The 18,456-nt window shown below is 39.1% G+C and overlaps 1 non-coding gene across 1 annotated transcript; it reads left to right on the top strand.

The window, feature by feature from the left end:
• Positions 1–1,515: 1,515 nt before the first annotated feature.
• On the top strand, positions 1,516–1,671 carry LOC146937562 (5.8S ribosomal RNA). The gene has a single exon (XR_015033635.1). It is a non-coding gene; the product is annotated as a 5.8S ribosomal RNA (ribosomal RNA).
• Positions 1,672–18,456: the final 16,785 nt, after the last annotated feature.

Here is an 18,456-nt window from a genome sequence, read left to right as displayed (position 1 = left end):
TCCTTTATGGATAGTTGTTATAACTTAAGTGGAGATGATTAATGGTGTATATATGTGACAATTACATGTTAATTGGAATATGAATGTTGTTGTAGATTGTATATATGTTATGTGTTGGTGAATTGTTGTTGTTTGCATATATACTAAGTCTTGGTGATGTTGAGGTGATTGGTATGTGTGAACATATGCATTTAAAGTTGAGTCATATGTTCATGCATTCATGACTGATGTGGTGGATTTTATATCCAATTGAGGTGATTACGATGTTTTTGTTGCATCGGAGGTGACGACCTTGAGGTGATTTGGTACCACATGCATCTAGATGAATCTAGAGCCATTGTATACTTTGTCAGTGAAATGAAATGCATTTGAGTTGTGAATAATAATTGAAGTTGTTAATTGTTGATTAACATGGTTGATTTGGTGATGTGTGTATGATACACTTGTTGATATGAACTTAAGATGATGATATTGAATGATGTGAATGTTAAGAATACTTGTGAGTACGTGTATAGTTTGTTATTCATCGTTCTTAAATATATCTTTCATTCTCAAAGTTTCTTGTTAATTTTAATTGGATTATGATGATGTAATGCTAACCCTCAGTGGTTTACCAAATACCTTTCCGTATGGACGGGTAGATGGAGTGCAGGATGCTTATACCTTATGCTTGATGTTGCCGAGGAGCGGGCTTCCTCTTTTTATGAGCAAGTGTCTAGATTAGGGCTCTGATCTAGGGTAGTACTTGCACGTTGGATTTCTATTTGATTATGTAGTTTTGGTGTTGAGACATTATTATGTTGAGATTTGAGATCATGTATTTATTATCATGAGATTTGGATTATATATGTGTTCCTCTGCTATGTGATGTAACATGGTCTTTATGCATGTATGTTTTAATTGGAAGACGTAACATCTATTTCTAGAATATATTTGTATATTCGCGCGTTTTACCGCTTAATAGAAGTAGGGTGTTACACTACACTGACGTAGTCAACGAGTCTATAGCCTTGGCTGACAGGCCCGGGTAATCTTTGAAATTTCGTCGTGATGGGGATAGATCATTGCAATTGTTGGTCTTCAACGAGGAATTCCTAGTAAGCGCGAGTCATCAGCTCGCGTTGACTACGTCCCTGCTCTTTGTACACACCGCCCCCCCGCTCCTACCGATTGAATGGTCAGGTAAAGTGTTCGGATTGCGGCGATGTGGGCGGTTCGCTGCCCGCGACGTTGTGAGAAGTCCATTGAACCTTATCATTTAGAGGAAGGAGAAGTCGTAACAAGGTTTCCGTAGGTGAACCTGCGGAAGGATCATTGTCGATGCCTTACATGCAGTCCAACATGTGAATCAGTTTGAATACATATGGGTTGGCTTGAGGTGTTCTACACCTCGGCTTACCTCTGGTTCAGAGGAAGACGACGAAGTGTGTCCTCCTTTGTGCCAAAACTCAAACCCCGGCGCTGAATGCGTCAATGGTTTTCGTGCGTGTTATGTTTTGACACATGATATAGAATGACTCTCGGCAACGGATATATAGGCTCTTGCATCGATGAAGAACGTAGCGAAATGCGATACTTGGTGTGAATTGCAGAATCCCGTGAACCATCGAGTCTTTGAATGCAACTTGCGCCTGATGCCATTAGGTTGAGGGCACGTCTGCCTGGGTGTCACATATCGAATCCCCTTGCCAATTTCCTATTTATTAGGTATTGCGTGCAGGGTGAATATGTTGGCCTCCCGTGAGCTCTGTCTCGTGGTTGGTTGAAAATTGAGACCTTGGTAGGGTGTGCCATGATAGATGGTGGATGTGTGACCCACAGGAGCAAATCATGTGCAGCTCTATTGAACGTGGACTCTTTTACCCACATGTGTTTTGTAACGCTCGTGATGAGACCTCAGGTCAGGCGGGGCTACCCGCTGAATTTAAGCATATCAATAAGCGGAGGAAAAGAAACTAACAAGGATTCCCTTAGTAACGGCGAGCGAATCGGGATAAGCCTACCATGAGAATCGGTCGCCCTCGGCGTTCGAATTGTAGTCTGGAAAAGCGTCCTCAGCGGCGGACCGGGCCCAAGTCCCCTGGAAAGGTGCGTCGGAGAGGGTGAGAGCCCCGTTGTGCTCGGACCCTGTCGCACCATGAGGCGCTGTCGGCGAGTCGGATTGTTTGGGAATGCAGCCCCAATCGGGCGGTAAATTCCGTCCAAGGCTAAATATTGGCGAGAGACCGATAGCGAACAAGTACCGCGAGGGAAAGATGAAAAGGACTTTGAAAAGAGAGTCGAAGAGTGCTTGAAATTGTCGGGAGGGAAGCGGATGGGGGCCGGCGATGTGTCTTGGTCGGATGTGGAACGGTTTGTGTCGGTCCGCCAATCGGCTCGGGACATCGACCGACGCGGATTGTGATGGTGGCCCAAGCCTGGGTTGTTGAAATGCTCGTGGAGACGTCATCATCACGATTGTGGGCTGCAGCGCACGCTGTTTCGGCGTGCTTCGGCACATGCACGCTCCTGGCGTCGACCTGTGGGCTCCCCATTCGACCCGTCTTAAAACACGGGCCGAGGAGTCTGACATGTGTGCGAGTCAACAAGCGAGTAAACCCATTAGGCGCAAGGAAGCTGATTGGTGGGATCCTCTTGTGGGTTGCACAGCCGACCGACCCCGATCTTCTGTGAAGGGTTCGAGTGAGAGCATACCTGTCGGGACCCGAAAGATGGTGAACTATGCCTGAGCGGGGCGAAGCCAAATGAAACTCTGGTGGAGGCCCACAGCGATACTGACGTGCAAATCGTTCGTCTGACTTGGGTATAGGGGCGAAAGACTAATCGAACCGTCTAGTAGCTGGTTCCCTCCGAAGTTTCCCTCAGGATAGCTGGAGCCCGAGGGCGAGTTCTATCGGGTAAAACCCAAATCAAAATTAACACTAACTTATGGTTTAAGGGAAATCAACAAGGGTAATCAATAACATTCATTCGTCTCCAATTAGTCACGTCAATCTGAATCTAATAAGGGTAATCAAGAATATTCATTGTCAACATCTCATTTGCCTAACTATATCCACATATCATATTTTCAACAACACCTCTTCTAGTCCAACTAATATCTTAGTATCCGCAGTCATCATATATATGTTGCATACCGAAAATTCATTTCAACGAGATTCAACATCACTTTTATATTCATCGTCGAATAATTCATCAACTAGAATGATCAAACATGGGCACAACATAAAATTTATTCATGACATCAATACCACACATTCAATATAATTTAAATCAATCAAGACCTTAATAATGTTTCTAATTCCTCTTTTAATCTCACACTTCTAACTTTGCATATTAATTAATTATTCTCTCAAAGGGCTACAACCATCGCAGCGTACCCAAAATGAATTTTGGGAAATATAGCTTTCCCGTTCATTACAAGTATTTTATACTCATGTACTCGAACTCTTCTCTCTCACCCCATAACTGATTTGACGATAACTGATTTGACGATCTCCTACGATGCGTAAAATCCAGCAGCAGCAGAAAATTCATAGTGAACAGAATGAACCGACTCAATTTGATTTGTTCCGCGACGAATTTACAAAGTTAGTGAAACACGACTGCTACATTAAGCTGAGTACAAAATCAGTCTTACGCAATTTCTAAAATTATTAGAATCAGGAACCAAATCCAAAAGATATAAAATATGACTGAAAAAAATCTCACCGACACCGCAAAGCATTGAAAGGGTTTGACATCAACTTCACCAAAACTCGTAAATGAATAATGGTTGCTGAAGATTTCAACGCAAGGAGTCCGAAAATGATATCCGTTTTTCCAAAGGACGAATGTGGTGGTCGAAAAATGTGAATTACAGTTCGACTAAAATTAGAAACATGAAAACAAGGCCATAATTGACGAAATTGATGCCAAAAATGGATTCAATGGATGATTTCGAGTTGGAATCCAAAGTTTCACGTTTTTCCATGGAGTGATGAGGGAGAATCGAAGAGAAAAAAAATGAGTTAGGGTTTGAATGAGTTGAAACTGCGGTTATGATTTAATGAGGAAGCGTGTACGCTAAGTAAAAGTGTCTAAAACTGTCATTTGCATACCTTTTTAAATCCCAATAGCCATCAAATTCATTTTCAAATAAATCTAAAAAAAAAATAGAATATTGATTCCATCCTACTACTTTTAAAATAACAATGTATGTAATAAAATAAATAATAGGTCACTTTACTACATATATTTTGAAACAAACCTCAAATACGATTTTCACAGTAATTACTAAGGCATACATGTCTAAATATAAATATGTAGTTAAAATAGTATAATCATGACTACACTTATCTCCAAAATCACATAAAATGTCACAATAACTATCAAACATGTGTACATGCAAAATTGAAGAGATTGCATCTAACCATTTATAAGGAAACATACAAAAATAAGTGGAGATAATAATATATGAAAAATTTGGGGTGTTACACCTAGGATCTGCTCCTGAGTTGGCATACAGAAACACACAGTCACTATCACTACCTGAACAATCACTACTATCGCTATCACTAGACAAATCGCTAAACAGATTGTGACCATGAAGACCTAACTCGTATGCCTCCCAATCGATTAAACCATTCGGATGTGCTGCATGCCTCAAGCAATCCCTCTTTAACTGATCCCTTTCAACAGAGTTAGTGGGAGAAATCACCATACCCGAATCATCGCACTCTCTAATCAAAACCATTTATGAACGGAAAAGCGCTACGAAATCGGAAAACTAAAAGTTTAAAGGACTGAAATGAAAGTACCTGAATGGATTGAGAGGAGGCCGACCTAATATCCAGAGACCAGCTGACAGAAACGGATGCAAGGAGTAAACGAGAAAAGAGGAAATAGATTGACAGAAATGAGGAGCGGACGCGCTTTAATAGGCCTCGAAAAATGTGCTAACTCTCTCAATGAGTGGAGACACGTGGAGAACAACGCCACGATTCGAACACGTCATCACTATCGAAAGGTCATGAGATTTGAACCGTTGCATTTGGATGAAATAGAATGAACCCGCCTCAAGTTATTGTCGCCCTCAGAACATAAATCACTTCGCCTTATACTAAAAGCCTCGTGCTTGGGGGGCTACAGATGGTTTAACCAGCAGAACATACACGTCAACACATGTTATTAACATATGCACCCCCCTCAGAGACTATGAAACGAGGTAGAATCATCCTAGGGGGTACCCTCTACATTCGGATGATAGCACCCAAAGGGGCACAATAAAATATAAACAAAGCTTAACCAAAATTACAAAACAAATCAATCACTTCGCCTTGTCCCAAGACTTTGCTTGAGGGGGTTGTGGACCGTTAATATATTCCTAAGGACCTATTTTAGACCCTCACAAAGGCCTCAACGTCTTCCAAAAGGATCCTGAGGCTCAGAGCACGTCCTCACAGGGTGCCGCCTTCATCCGCTTCTAGAAGCATCTAGAACGCGCCCTAAATACATAAATACCCCCGTTACTTATTGGCTAAGTAACCATAAATCATGCCCATAGAGGGCTATAAATACAACACTTGAGAGCCTTCTCAAGGCATGACCAATACAATACAAACCCTAATTACGATTATTGTACTTTAGCAAGTACATATACATATACATATATATATATATATATATATATATATATATATATATATATATATATATACACACACACACACACACACTATTGATTGATTGATAACACATGTAACAAATAGATAATAATAAATTTCAATATTCAAAAATAAAAAAATGTAATAAACACAATATAAATATGGACCCATTTGGATTAGCTTATTTTAGAGCTTATATAAAACAGTTTATGCAAATAAATAAGTTTTTATGTATCTTCTATACTATATATATAAAGAAAACAACCACTTTCAGCTCTTTTGGGCTGAATTTTTCTTACCAAAAATACCATCAATTTTCAGTACAAATAAATAACAGATGTAACATATAGATAATGATAAATTTAAATATTTAAAAAATGTTTTTTTTTTTGGATAAGGCATAGGTGAGGCATCAAGGAGCCAAGAGACATCCCAACTAGGTTGGCACCCCACTGGGACTCCCATCCTATGCCGACTACTCCATATATATTATTAAAAAAGGAAAAATATATATAAAAAAGGGGGGACTAGGCCAATACCCTCAAAAGAAATAAAATGCAAAACAGAAATAAAAAACAATTGAAATCTTAGGGAAAGCAGTAATTAGGCAAGCCATTTCTATCACTAGAGAAATCAAAAGCCAACCGAGGTGGTAATATGTCAAACCAGACAGTGTCAGACAAGTCGTTTCTGAGAGAAGCCAAGAGGTCCGCATAGCAGTTTCCTTCACGGTAAATATGAGAACACACAACATTTATACCAATACAACAATTATGCCAACGGTTCCGAAGACGGAAAGGAATAAGATCTGAGTTCTTGAAAGCAAGAACCGCCGCAGAAGAATCACTTTCCACCCAAATGTTGTGCCAATTGTGTAACACCCTACTTCTAATAAGCGGTAAAACGCGCGAATACATCAGACATATTCTAGAAATAGATGCTACTTCAAAAACAAACTCCAACATATATGTATAATTTATCAAGTTTCAAAAACAGCGGAACATATATATAAACCATATGAATAACATCTTCAAATCTCATGATAATAAATACATCTCTCGATCTCAGATACAATCAATATCACAACTCCAAAACTACATAATCAAAACAGAATCCAGCATGCAAGTACTACCCTAGATCAGAGCCCTAATCTAGACACTTGCATATAAAAAGAGGAAATCCGCTCCTCGGAAACATCAAGCATACAGTCTAAGCATCCTGCACTCCATCTACCCGTCCATACGGAAAGGTAGGTGGTAAACCACTGAGGGTTAGCATTACATCATCATAATCCATGGTAGAATTAACAAGAACATTGGGAATGAAAGATATATTCAAGAACAAATCATACATGTACTCACAAGTATTCACAACATTCATATCATTCAAGAGCATTCAATATCATCATTCCAAGTTCACATCAACAAGTGTATCATACACATATCACAATTTCAACCATGTCAATTATCAATTAACAAATTCAATCATCATGCACAACTCAAATGCATTTCAATTCACCAACAATGTATGCAATGTCTCTAGACTCAAATAGATGCATGTGGTACCAAGTCTCCTCCAAGGTCGTCACCTCCGATGCGACAAAAACATCGTAATCACCTCAATTTGATATATAATCCACCACCATCAGTCATGAATGCATGAGCATATGACTCGACTACAAATGCATATGTTCACACAAACAAATCACCACACCATCACCAACATTTAGTATATATGCATTAGACAACAAATCACCACAACTTGACATATATACAATCAACAATATCATCTTCTTCACATAGTTCACCATGAACAACCAATACTTCCTATAATTCGGGTAAGGAAGACAAATACACAAGAATATGATATATAATATTATCATCATCCAACATCCACTCACAAGTCTATAATTAATCATAGAAATCCATTTACAAAAGGGTTTATCAATCAAAGGAACTTTAAAACAAATTTGCACAAGTTCGTCTCACATTTCACAACTTTGAAAATATTGGAGGTTATGAACCAAAACCAATTTAACAAGCTCAATTGCCTATGCCATGTATTCTCACAAGTCACATATGCGTGCAGTAGAGGTTATATAAGCATTTCATCTGCCACATATGAAGAATTCTCAAAAATTCCGAAGTTTGCCTCACTTTGCCACTTTTCCAAAAATCTAAGTTTTCAAGGTAAAACAAGTAATTAATCCATGGAACCAGTTGTAATCATCATTAAAAGTCATATAAACATTGCTCAAGTATAATCCCACTTGGTCTCCTTGAAAAGAATCAAGTTCCGGAAAGTCCGTGTTCTTGACCATTTTCAAGTTTCAAGTTCAATCTTTCAAAATTCGATCCAAGTCGATTCAAATGTTGTTCCAGTAGGATTATTGATGCAAACAGTGTTTATAGAGGTGAAAAGAAGTGTTAAGAAATGCTCGGACAAGTCACAAAGATCACAAATGAAAAGTCAAAAACGGTTGAACAGAACCCATCACGCTTAAGCGTCCAGACGCACGCTTGAGCGTCCACAAAGTCGTAAGTTTGGGTTCTGCACACTTGCCGCACGCTTACCGCACGCTTTAGCGTGCAATCTGATTTCCAGAATTTTAGATTTCGGGTTTCAACCTATTTTCACCCAAAAATCCCCATTTTGATCATTTTAAAGCCCCAAACTAAATCCCAAAGATGTTTATAGGTCATACATGTTACAAAGTACTCAAGCATACATCAAACTTGGAATTATAACATCAATTGCACATAATTCATCAAATTATCATCACTTTCTCAACTTTCAACAACAACACAAAATCTCTTCATCAATTCATCAATCTTGATACCAAAAGCATCAATTCAACAACCACATGTTCCAAATCAATAACAACAACTAATGAACATGAATTCTTACATAATTCCACAACAACAACTTCATTATTCACCATATTTGCTTAATAACACAATATACCAACAATTATGCATTTCAACATGTTAATTCACATACAATCACACAATTATCACGTAGTTCATGTTCTCAAACATAACAACAACATTCATGCACGAATTCACAGCAACTAGATTCAATTCAACAATTTCACAAAAATGGGTAAAGAGTAAAAATTATGAAATTATGAGTGAAGCCTAACCCTCTTACCTCTAACACCAAGAATCTCTAACCAAGGCTTCAATTTAGCTCCTAAAGATGAAATCCTCTTCTAGCTCTAGCCTCCAACCCCTTTCTCTTGTTCTTCTCTCTAACCCCAAGTTCTTTCCTCTTGTGTTTGTGTGAAAAATGATCAAAGTTCTAACCCCTAGGTACTAATGACTTAGCATATATACTCCCTCTCCGTTAACGGGCCTTAACACACTAAAAATAAATGGGCTCTCACTAAATACACTAATCCACTAATTATCACACTAACGATAATTAATTAGCAACCTCGGCTCTAATTAATTCTCTCATAACGACAACTCACTAATAAAACGGTTCTAACTTAGAAATGATAAAACACTATTCTCTCAAAATTAATATTTTACCCCTAAAATGCCCAAACACATGAAAATGCACACAAACATAATTAAACACACATAAAACAATCAAAATAAAATAATTGCGAAAATCAGGCTGTTGCAACTCTCCCCCCTAAAAGAATTTTCGCCCTCGAAAATTTACTTGAAGGAAACAACTCCGGATACGAATCCATCATCCTACTCTCCGATTCCCAAGTAGCACTCTCGCCAGTTGGTCCAAACCATATCACCTTCACCAAAATGATCTCATTACCCCTCAAACGCTTCACCTCTCGATCTTCAACTCTAACGGGCCACGTCTCAACGGTCAAATTATCTCTTACTTCCAACTCGTCCACTTGAATCACATGAGACTCATCATACACATACTTCCGTAAATGAGACACATGAAACACATCATGAAGATTCGACAACGACGGCGGTAATGCAATCCGATACGCTACAACTCCAACCTTCTCCATAATCTCAAACGGCCCAACAAAACGCGGTGTCAACTTCCGACACTTCAAAGCACGAACAACGCCAGTTACATGATTAACCCTCAAGAACACATGATCACCAAGTTGAAACTCAAGATCCTTCCTTCTCTTGTCATGATAACTTTTCTGCCTACTCTGAGATGCTTTCATCTTCTCTTGAATCATCTTGACCTTCTCGGTCGTCTCTTGCACCACATCTGGTCCTAACAAGGCACTTTCTCCTGACTCATACCAACACAACGGCGTCCTACACCTCCGACCATACAAAGCCTTAAACGGTGTCATCCCAATACTAGAATGAAAACTGTTGTTATAAGTAAACTCAATCAACGGTAAAAATTCAACCCAACTAAGACCTTGTTCCAAAACACAAGCTCTCAACAAGTCTTCCAAACTCTGAATAGTCCTCTCCGTTTGACCATCAGTCTGCGGATGATAAGCAGAACTCAACCTCAACTTAGTTTCCAATGAAGCTTGCAAACTCTCCTAAAACCTAGAAGTAAACCTCGGATCCCGATCCGACAGAATACTAGAAGGAATACCATGCAATCTAACAATCTGCTCAATCTAGATCTCACCCAACTTCGCCACAGACATACCGGTCTTAATAGGAACAAAATGTACCGACTTCGTCAACCGATCGACAATCACCCAAATCGAGTCAAAACCCTTAACAGTCTTCGGCAACGCTCATACAAAATCCATAGAGATATTATCCCACTTCCACTCTGGCACAAACAACGGTTGCATCAAACCCGATGGTTTTTGATGTTCAATCTTAGACTTCTGACAAACCAAACAAGCATACACAAATTATGCGATCTCTTTCTTCATCCCATGACACCAAAACAACCTCTTCAAATCCTGATACATCTTAGTCGCTCCTGGATGAATACTCAACTGAAAATCAAAATCCTTAAGATACTCCAACCATCTTCTTTGCCTCATATTCAACTCCTTCTGATCAAACAAGTACTTCAAACTCTTGTGGTCACTGAACATTTCAAACTTAGAACCATACAGATAATGCCTCCAAATCTTCAACACATACACAACTGCTGCCAATTCCAAATCATGAGTCCAATAATTCTTTTCATGCACTTTCAACTGCCTCGAAGCATAAGCCACAACCTGACGATTCTGCATAAGCACACCACCAAGACCCATCTTATAAGCATCACAATACATAACAAACGATTCCTTCGAATTCGGAAAAATCAACACTGGAGCTGAAGTCAACCTCTTTTTCAACTCTTGGAAACTCTTCTCACACTTAGCATCCCAAACATAAGCTTGTCCTTTCCGAGTCTACTGCGTCAATGGCAACGCCAACATAGAGAATCCCTCAATGAACCTCCAATAGTAACTGCCAAACCAAGAAAGCTTCTAACTTCAAAAACAGACTTAGGTGATTCCCATTGCAACGCTGCACCAACCTTCGACAGATCCACGACAATACCACCCTTAGAAATCACATGACCAAGGAAACTCACTTCCCGCAACCAAAACTCACACTTAGACAACTTAGCAAACAACTTCTTCTCCTTCAAGACACCCAACACAATCCTCAAATGCTCGGCATGCTCTTCTTAAGACTTCGATTACACCAAAATATCATCTATAAATGACATCACAGAATATTCTATTCATATATTCCATAAAGACACCTGGCGCATTAGATACTCCAAATGACATCACAGAATACTCATAATGTCCATACCTTGTTCAGAACGCAGTTTTGGATATATCCTCTGCCTTCACTCTAATCTGATGATATCCTGATCTTAAATCAATCTTGCTGAACACTTCCGCACCAACCAACTGATCCATCAAATCATCAATCCTCAGAAACGGATACCGATTCTTAATCGTCACCTTATTCAACTGCCGATAATCCACACACAACCCCATGCTTCCATCCTTCTTCTTAACCAACAACACAGGAGCACCCCACGGGGAAACACTCAGCCTGATAAACTGCTTCTTGAGCAACTCTTCCAACTGCTTCTTCAATTCACCCAACTCTGATGCAGACATCCGATACGACGCAATCAAAATAGGACTCGTTCCTGGTACCAAATCAATTGCAAACTCCACTTCCCTCTCCGGCGGTAACTCGGTAATGTCGTTCGGAAAAACTTCTGGAAATTCTTGCACTACCAGTAAATCACCGACTCCTTTCTCACTACTTTCCTTCAAGGAAGCAAACATCATAAACACACTAGCTTCACCATCCAAATACTTCTTCATTTGTTCCGCGGTCAAGAACTTCTCACCCATCTCAGCTACCAGTTTAGAAAACCTTATACTCTTGGTCAAACAATTAATGTTAACACCAAAAGTTAACATCCAATCCATACCAAAAATCACGTCCATATGCTTCAACGGAAGATACACAAGATCCAACTCAAAATCAACGTTACCAAAGCTAACAGGACACTTAGCACACACTAAGGAAGTAGTCACCGAACCACTAGTCGGGGTGTCGATAACCATCCCTCGGGACAACAGAGTCACAACCAAACCCAAATGCTCAACACAACTAACCGCGATAAAAGAGTAACACTAGTATCAATAATTGCAATCAAAGGAGTACTATTGATAAATCACATATCTCAGATGAGATTATCTGGATGCTCCACCTCTTCCGCATCCAATGCAAACACCTTCCCCGCCGCCTTCTTCGACTTGGTAGACTTAGTACTGATATGCCCCTTCTCACCACAATTGTAGCAAGTGATCTCCTTCTTGCACTCAAACGCCTTGTGACCTACTTCCCCACACTTGTAGCAACTCTTTCCCTTCTTACAATCATTAGAGTAATGACCCAAAGTTCCACACTTGTAGCATCTCACCTCAACAACATTCGACTTAGAGCCTCCACCAGATTCGTTCTTCTTTCCTTTGTCCTTGCTATACGGTTTCCCAAATACATGACCCTTTCCTTTCTTCTCATTTCGAGCCTTGTAATGATTAGCCTTAGCCCTCCCGGCGTCATCAAACATACGACACTTGTGCACCAAAGTGTCAAAGTCACGGATCTGCTGAATACACATGTACTGATAGATGTCGGGCCTCAAACCGCTTTCAAACTTCACACACTTGGAAACCATCGCATCCTCCGCATTGATGTACGGACAAAACCTCGAAAGCTCTTCAAACTTTGCGGCATACTCAGCGACTGAACGGTTCTGTTGCTTTAAGTTCAAGAATTCCACCTCTTTCTTTGTCCTCAAATCCTCAAGAAAGTACTTCCCTAAAAACTCAGTCTTGAACCTAGCCCAAGTCACAGCTCCACCACCGGCCTCAAGCCTTCCCTTAGCATTGGTCCACCAATACTCAGCCACCTCAACAAGCATATAAGTAGCCAATCTGACCTTCTGATCCTCACTAGTCAGCATAGCACGAAAGATCCTCTCCATGGCCTGCATCCATGTCTGAGCTCCATCCGGGTCATACCTACCCCTGAACGTCGGCAGACTGTTTCGCAAGAAACGATCAAGCCTCCGCTCCTCAGCTTCTGCAGGATCACGATGACCAACCGCCGCCTGCTCATTAGTCTGAGCCAACACCTGAGCCATCAAAGCCAAAGCCTGCGCAATCGCTGCATCATTTATACCACCAACCATCTCACTTCTACACAAAACCAACCAATAGATAAGAACAACAACACAACAAACAAGTACCAAAGGTAACTCATTACCATTCGCATACTAACAGGAAAATTCAACGGATGCTAGTCCGGACAAGACTGACCACGACTCTGATACCAACTTGTAACACCCTACTTCTAATAAGCGGTAAAACGCGCGAATACTTTAACGCCCGTCGTAATCATTTAATTATTTTAATGAGTTTTAGCATATATTTATATGAATTATGTGATTTATGAGAGAATATATGATTTATATGTGATTTATGTGATTTTTGAGATTTATGTGAGTTATATGATTTTTTGTGAAGTTATAATGATGGTGTGACTTATTTTATTATTAAATAAAATAAGATTCGAAAATAAAATAATTATTGAGATGTGGGGTTGTTTTATAAATTTAGAGAGTTTAGTGGTTTAAGAGGAAATAGAAAAAGAATAGAAGAGATATAAATAAGAGAAGTTAGGTAGAAAGACAGAGAACGTACGTTTTTGGTGAAAAAGGGAGAAAAAGTTAGAGAAGAGGAGAAGACCTAGAGAGTGCCGATTTCATCTGCTATATGGTAAGGGTGAGACTAACTTTCAATATTATTAAGTCTATGATTCTGAAAAATAGATTTAGCATGATGTAGGTTGAGTTTGGTGAGAATTGAGAATTAGGGTTTGAGAGCGATTTTGATGGTTGAACCATGAAAACTTGTTGAACTGAGGTAAAACTTGTGTACATATCTTAGATATTCCATAGGGTGATAATTAGATGTTGTTTTGATGTTAGAACCATGAGACTAGGTGAAAATTTCAAAAAATTGGAATTCTGGCAGAGCTGACATTCATCGCTCGCCACGGCGAGCAGCATAGCATGCCTCGCGAGTGATGAAGTTCATCGCTCTCATCGCGAGCAAGATCGCTCGCCATAGCGAGCAGCCCAGTTATTCACCACTGCGAGCAAACCAACTCGCCTCGTGAGCAAGTCATTTTAGGAGGTCCAGTGAGCATGTTTTGCTCCCTTTGCGAGCAATAGTACTCGCCTCGTGAGTTAAGCTGTTAGTTGCCCAAAAATTATTTCCTTGCGATCCTTTCGCACGTGCAGTTATGGGTTGATCCTAGAAGTAAGAGTGAAGATTGTTGAGAACAATATAAGCTATCCAGAAGCCTGATTTAGATGACTGAGATTATCATTGGTGAAGTGAAATTGTTATATATGCATTATGTGATTAACTATGATGAATAAGTTGATGTGATTCATTCCTAAATTTTGATATGATATTTAAGCACTGTTATACACTGCCTCTATTGCTGTTTTGTTGTTGTTGAGCATTAATGTCATGAAGTTGTATATGTCGGTCTAAGTTGTAAAGATGTAAGAAGTTGTCCATATTTTTGGAGTCGTTAAAGATGTTCATGAGGATCTAAGTTGTGAGAAGTTGAGTTCATTGCATACTCATTTAAAGATGGGGGCTTGATGCCCTGGAGCCATTGCTCAAAATTACGTTGGGGGCTTGATGCCATGGAGCTGTTGCTCACTTTTGTTGGGGAGCTTGATGCCTGTTTACGTTGGATTTTCGTAAACAACCGCTGGTTTACACATGGTAACTTGCAAGATCAACCAGTAAATCTTAGGACATATTGTGTTTGTTCTTGTTGTTAGAAATTCTGTGTTTTGGTGTCGAAAATATAAGAAATACAATAAAAACAATCGAATTCAATCCACTTGAACTCAATCGAACTTAACAAAGTAAAGTGCAAGAACATTTAAAGAAAAAAGGGTAAATTGCATTGATTAAATAAGAGTTGGTACACAGATTCATACATTGCAACTTGTGACTCGTTTCTCGCTTCCATACGGATACTTTGAGTGTAAGTTTGTATGATGGAATTGTGACCCGTTTTTCCTATGAAAAACTACTATTTATACTAAGTCTAGAAATAACTACACTTCTTTGAAATTCAAACTACAACTGCCACAAGTCGACAGTTTTACTTATTTGAAAACAAACTTAAAATACAAACTGACTTAAAGAATAACCGTTGATAACCACCTTCGAAAACTGCTTTATCGAAGTCTTCTACCATCTTCGAACCCATATTTGCTTTCAATACAACACTCTGTTCGAATCTTCTTTAAATCTAGGTCAACTATACTTTGACCACATTTATTACAGCTAGTAAAATATATTGGCTAACAAATTGCCCCCCAGAAACGCCATTTTCGATTTCACCGAAGAAGAAAAAGACGTTTTTGAAAAAAAAAAATAACTAACATTCTCCATCGAAATGAATGATGTCAGTATTTAATTCAAAACTAATTCAAATTTCCTTTAAATACTGACCCCACAATCTTAGTTAGTGGGCCACGTTCTCTAACATTGGAAAAGACAACACTTTAATGGTAAAACTGTCAAAATAAGATCTTGACATGTGTCATGATCAAAGGTCCATATAAAAACAAACTCACCTTTACTCTTCTCACTTTTCACCATTTCATTTTCACTTTCACCGTTCCTCTTCTCCGCCAAAAATTTTCTCGAAGAAAACACTTTGAATTTTCTGCAACTTCTATCTTTAACCACGAAATCTTCACTACTCATCAAATTCTCACAAAAACACTTAAACAATGACGAACGCAGCAGGAACTTCTCATGTGAATCGCGAAGAACCCATTGATTTTACTAAAGAAATCGCCAGTGCTGCTCCTGCTTTTATGAATGAACCAGAGATCAATGAAGCTGAAAAAGCTATCTGGAAAACCCAGGTAATCATCCCTTGTACTGATACTCCACATGCATTCTTAGGCCCCATTTCTCTAGAACCTGAAACTCCAGATATTAACTCTCTTTTCCCATGCATCGAAACTCAACCTCCTTTAATTTTCACAAAAGGTCCTTTTGACCTAAGTTTTGTAAAATCCAAAATTAGGACTGAACCAAAAACTTATCCAGAATACATTGCTTGGTTAGACAAAGTTCAAAAACAAAAGGGACAATTCTGGAAGGAGAAAGGGATTTTTGATCTCATCCAAATATCTCGATATGGTCCAAAATACCATAATGAATTGATATTTGCTGCTTTACATTTTTGGAACCCATCGAACAACAGCCTTCACTTGAAATGTGGAATGCTCACTCCTACCCTTTTAGATGTGGCTGGCCTTACTAGCTTAAAACCAACTGGATACACCTTTAATCCATATGTTACCACCTCTCAATACTCAGTAAATTTCGATAGCCCTGCCTATGGTTTGTTTATAGCTAACAACCATGATACCGAATGTGCTGAAGTATCTGCAGATGAACATGTAGCTTTCTTGACCTACTGGTTATCTATGCATGTTTTTTGCTCAAGGTCAGTACAAGTCCCTAAGAAATTCATGTGTCTAGCTAGTCAATTACATGAAGGAACAGATATCTGTTTAAGCAAACTGATTCTAGGTTCTTTGTATGAAACCCTTAACCATACAACTAATAATCTTAGAGATTATCCCCAAACTGGTGGGAATTTAGTTGTATCAGGACCCATATGGTTGTTCCAACTATGGCTTTTAGCCATTTTTGGATCAAAACTTGCTTCGATCCTACCTTCCTCTTACACATCAGCATACTCAGACAAGACCACTGAAGGTATAGGCTTAGCTATGTTTCACCCCGATGGGAATAAGTCTTCACAACAACTTTTTGAGAATGCTTATGAAACCCTGCTTGATTGTCCCATTTTCACCCCTATGATGGCACCATTTACCACTAGGAAATATGGACCTAACTGGTTCAAAGAGGACTTTCCCACTACTTCGAAAGCAGCCAACAAAACAGAAATCAATGCTATATGGGAAGCTTATTTGACCCCTACCTATCTATCTAGCAGACTTACACCTGGTAGTCCTTATGGAGTATATGGTTATCAACCTAACCATGTAGCTAGACAGTTTGGTATGGTTCAATCGAAACCCAGCTCTTTGTTCAAAAGTATAAGTGAATGGAAAATTCCTCTGATCGAACCTGTGTGGAAATCCATAATTCAAGCCAGGAAAACAACTGTGTTCGAGCCTACATATTTCTCAACATCATTTGCATGCTCTGAAGCATTCTTTCGATGGTGGCGAAATTATTACACACGCCAATCCAATCGAGGGAATCCTGATGAATTGCTGCCTCAACTGACCAGTACTTTTCACACTTTGCAGAACAAAGACAAGAAGACTAGAGGTACGCACATTAAAGAAATTCAGCAATTTCAAAGATATTATCAAACAACATATGACCCTTTACATCCAAAGAGGACAGTATATTATGCTGCTCAAACTCTGAGAGATAAAGTTCGAGAAAAAATTCCAGAAACAATTTTTCCCCCTGGAACACCCAATAAATATCTTTATGTTTTAGAAAAGAAAATGAAACTAGCAAAACTTCCATCTTGTAATCTTGCTTTGGCCTTTAGGCCACCATACCCAAAATGGTTACTTTATAATTTCAAATTCCCACAAAATAATTTAGTAACCTATGCTAAATGCCATTTATACCAATATAATGGTGAACTTGGCTATGAATTATCCCAAGTTCGAATCGAAACTCCCAGTATCATGGGTATGATTTTTCTTTTACTAAAATATATTAATACTATTTTTAGAAGAAATAGTACTTATCTGTATAATCACATATTTCAGCTTTGCCTTTAACTCCAGGAGAAGCAAAGCTCGATGATGCCAGCACCCAGAACACTTCGAAAAGCAAGTCTGACAAGAAGAAAAAGAAAGCTTCCCAAACTAAAGAAGTTGAATCGAAGAAATCTGAGACTGCATCAAAGGAACCTTCTAAATCAAAGGAACCCAAAGTGAAAACAACTTCATCAAAAAGATCTTCTAGATCAAAGAACAAGAAAGAACAAGCAACTGTCGATCTCTCTGATGATGATAGCGAGGTGGAGATAACTAAAGAACAGATTGAAGCTTCCAAAGTAACACTTCCCAAAGTCCATACTGAAGGAAGAAGGAAAAGAAAACAAGAACAAATTTCACTTGTCCAAGAAAAGGAAGTCGAAGTGGAAGCTTCTGAAGGTTCTCCCCCCATCTCACCATCTAAACCATTCAAACGTCTTCGAAAGACTTCTCATTCTAGTGCTCATTCACATGTTGGTGATAATGGTTCGAAGGTATTTTATCA

Source organism: Medicago sativa, chromosome 3, assembly GCF_051527215.1.
Source record: "Medicago sativa cultivar Bolivia chromosome 3, Bolivia_mono, whole genome shotgun sequence".
NCBI lineage: Eukaryota > Viridiplantae > Streptophyta > Magnoliopsida > Fabales > Fabaceae > Medicago > Medicago sativa.
The sequence above is the reverse complement of the archived record's forward strand: the minus strand, read 5'-3'. Positions and strand labels throughout refer to the sequence as shown.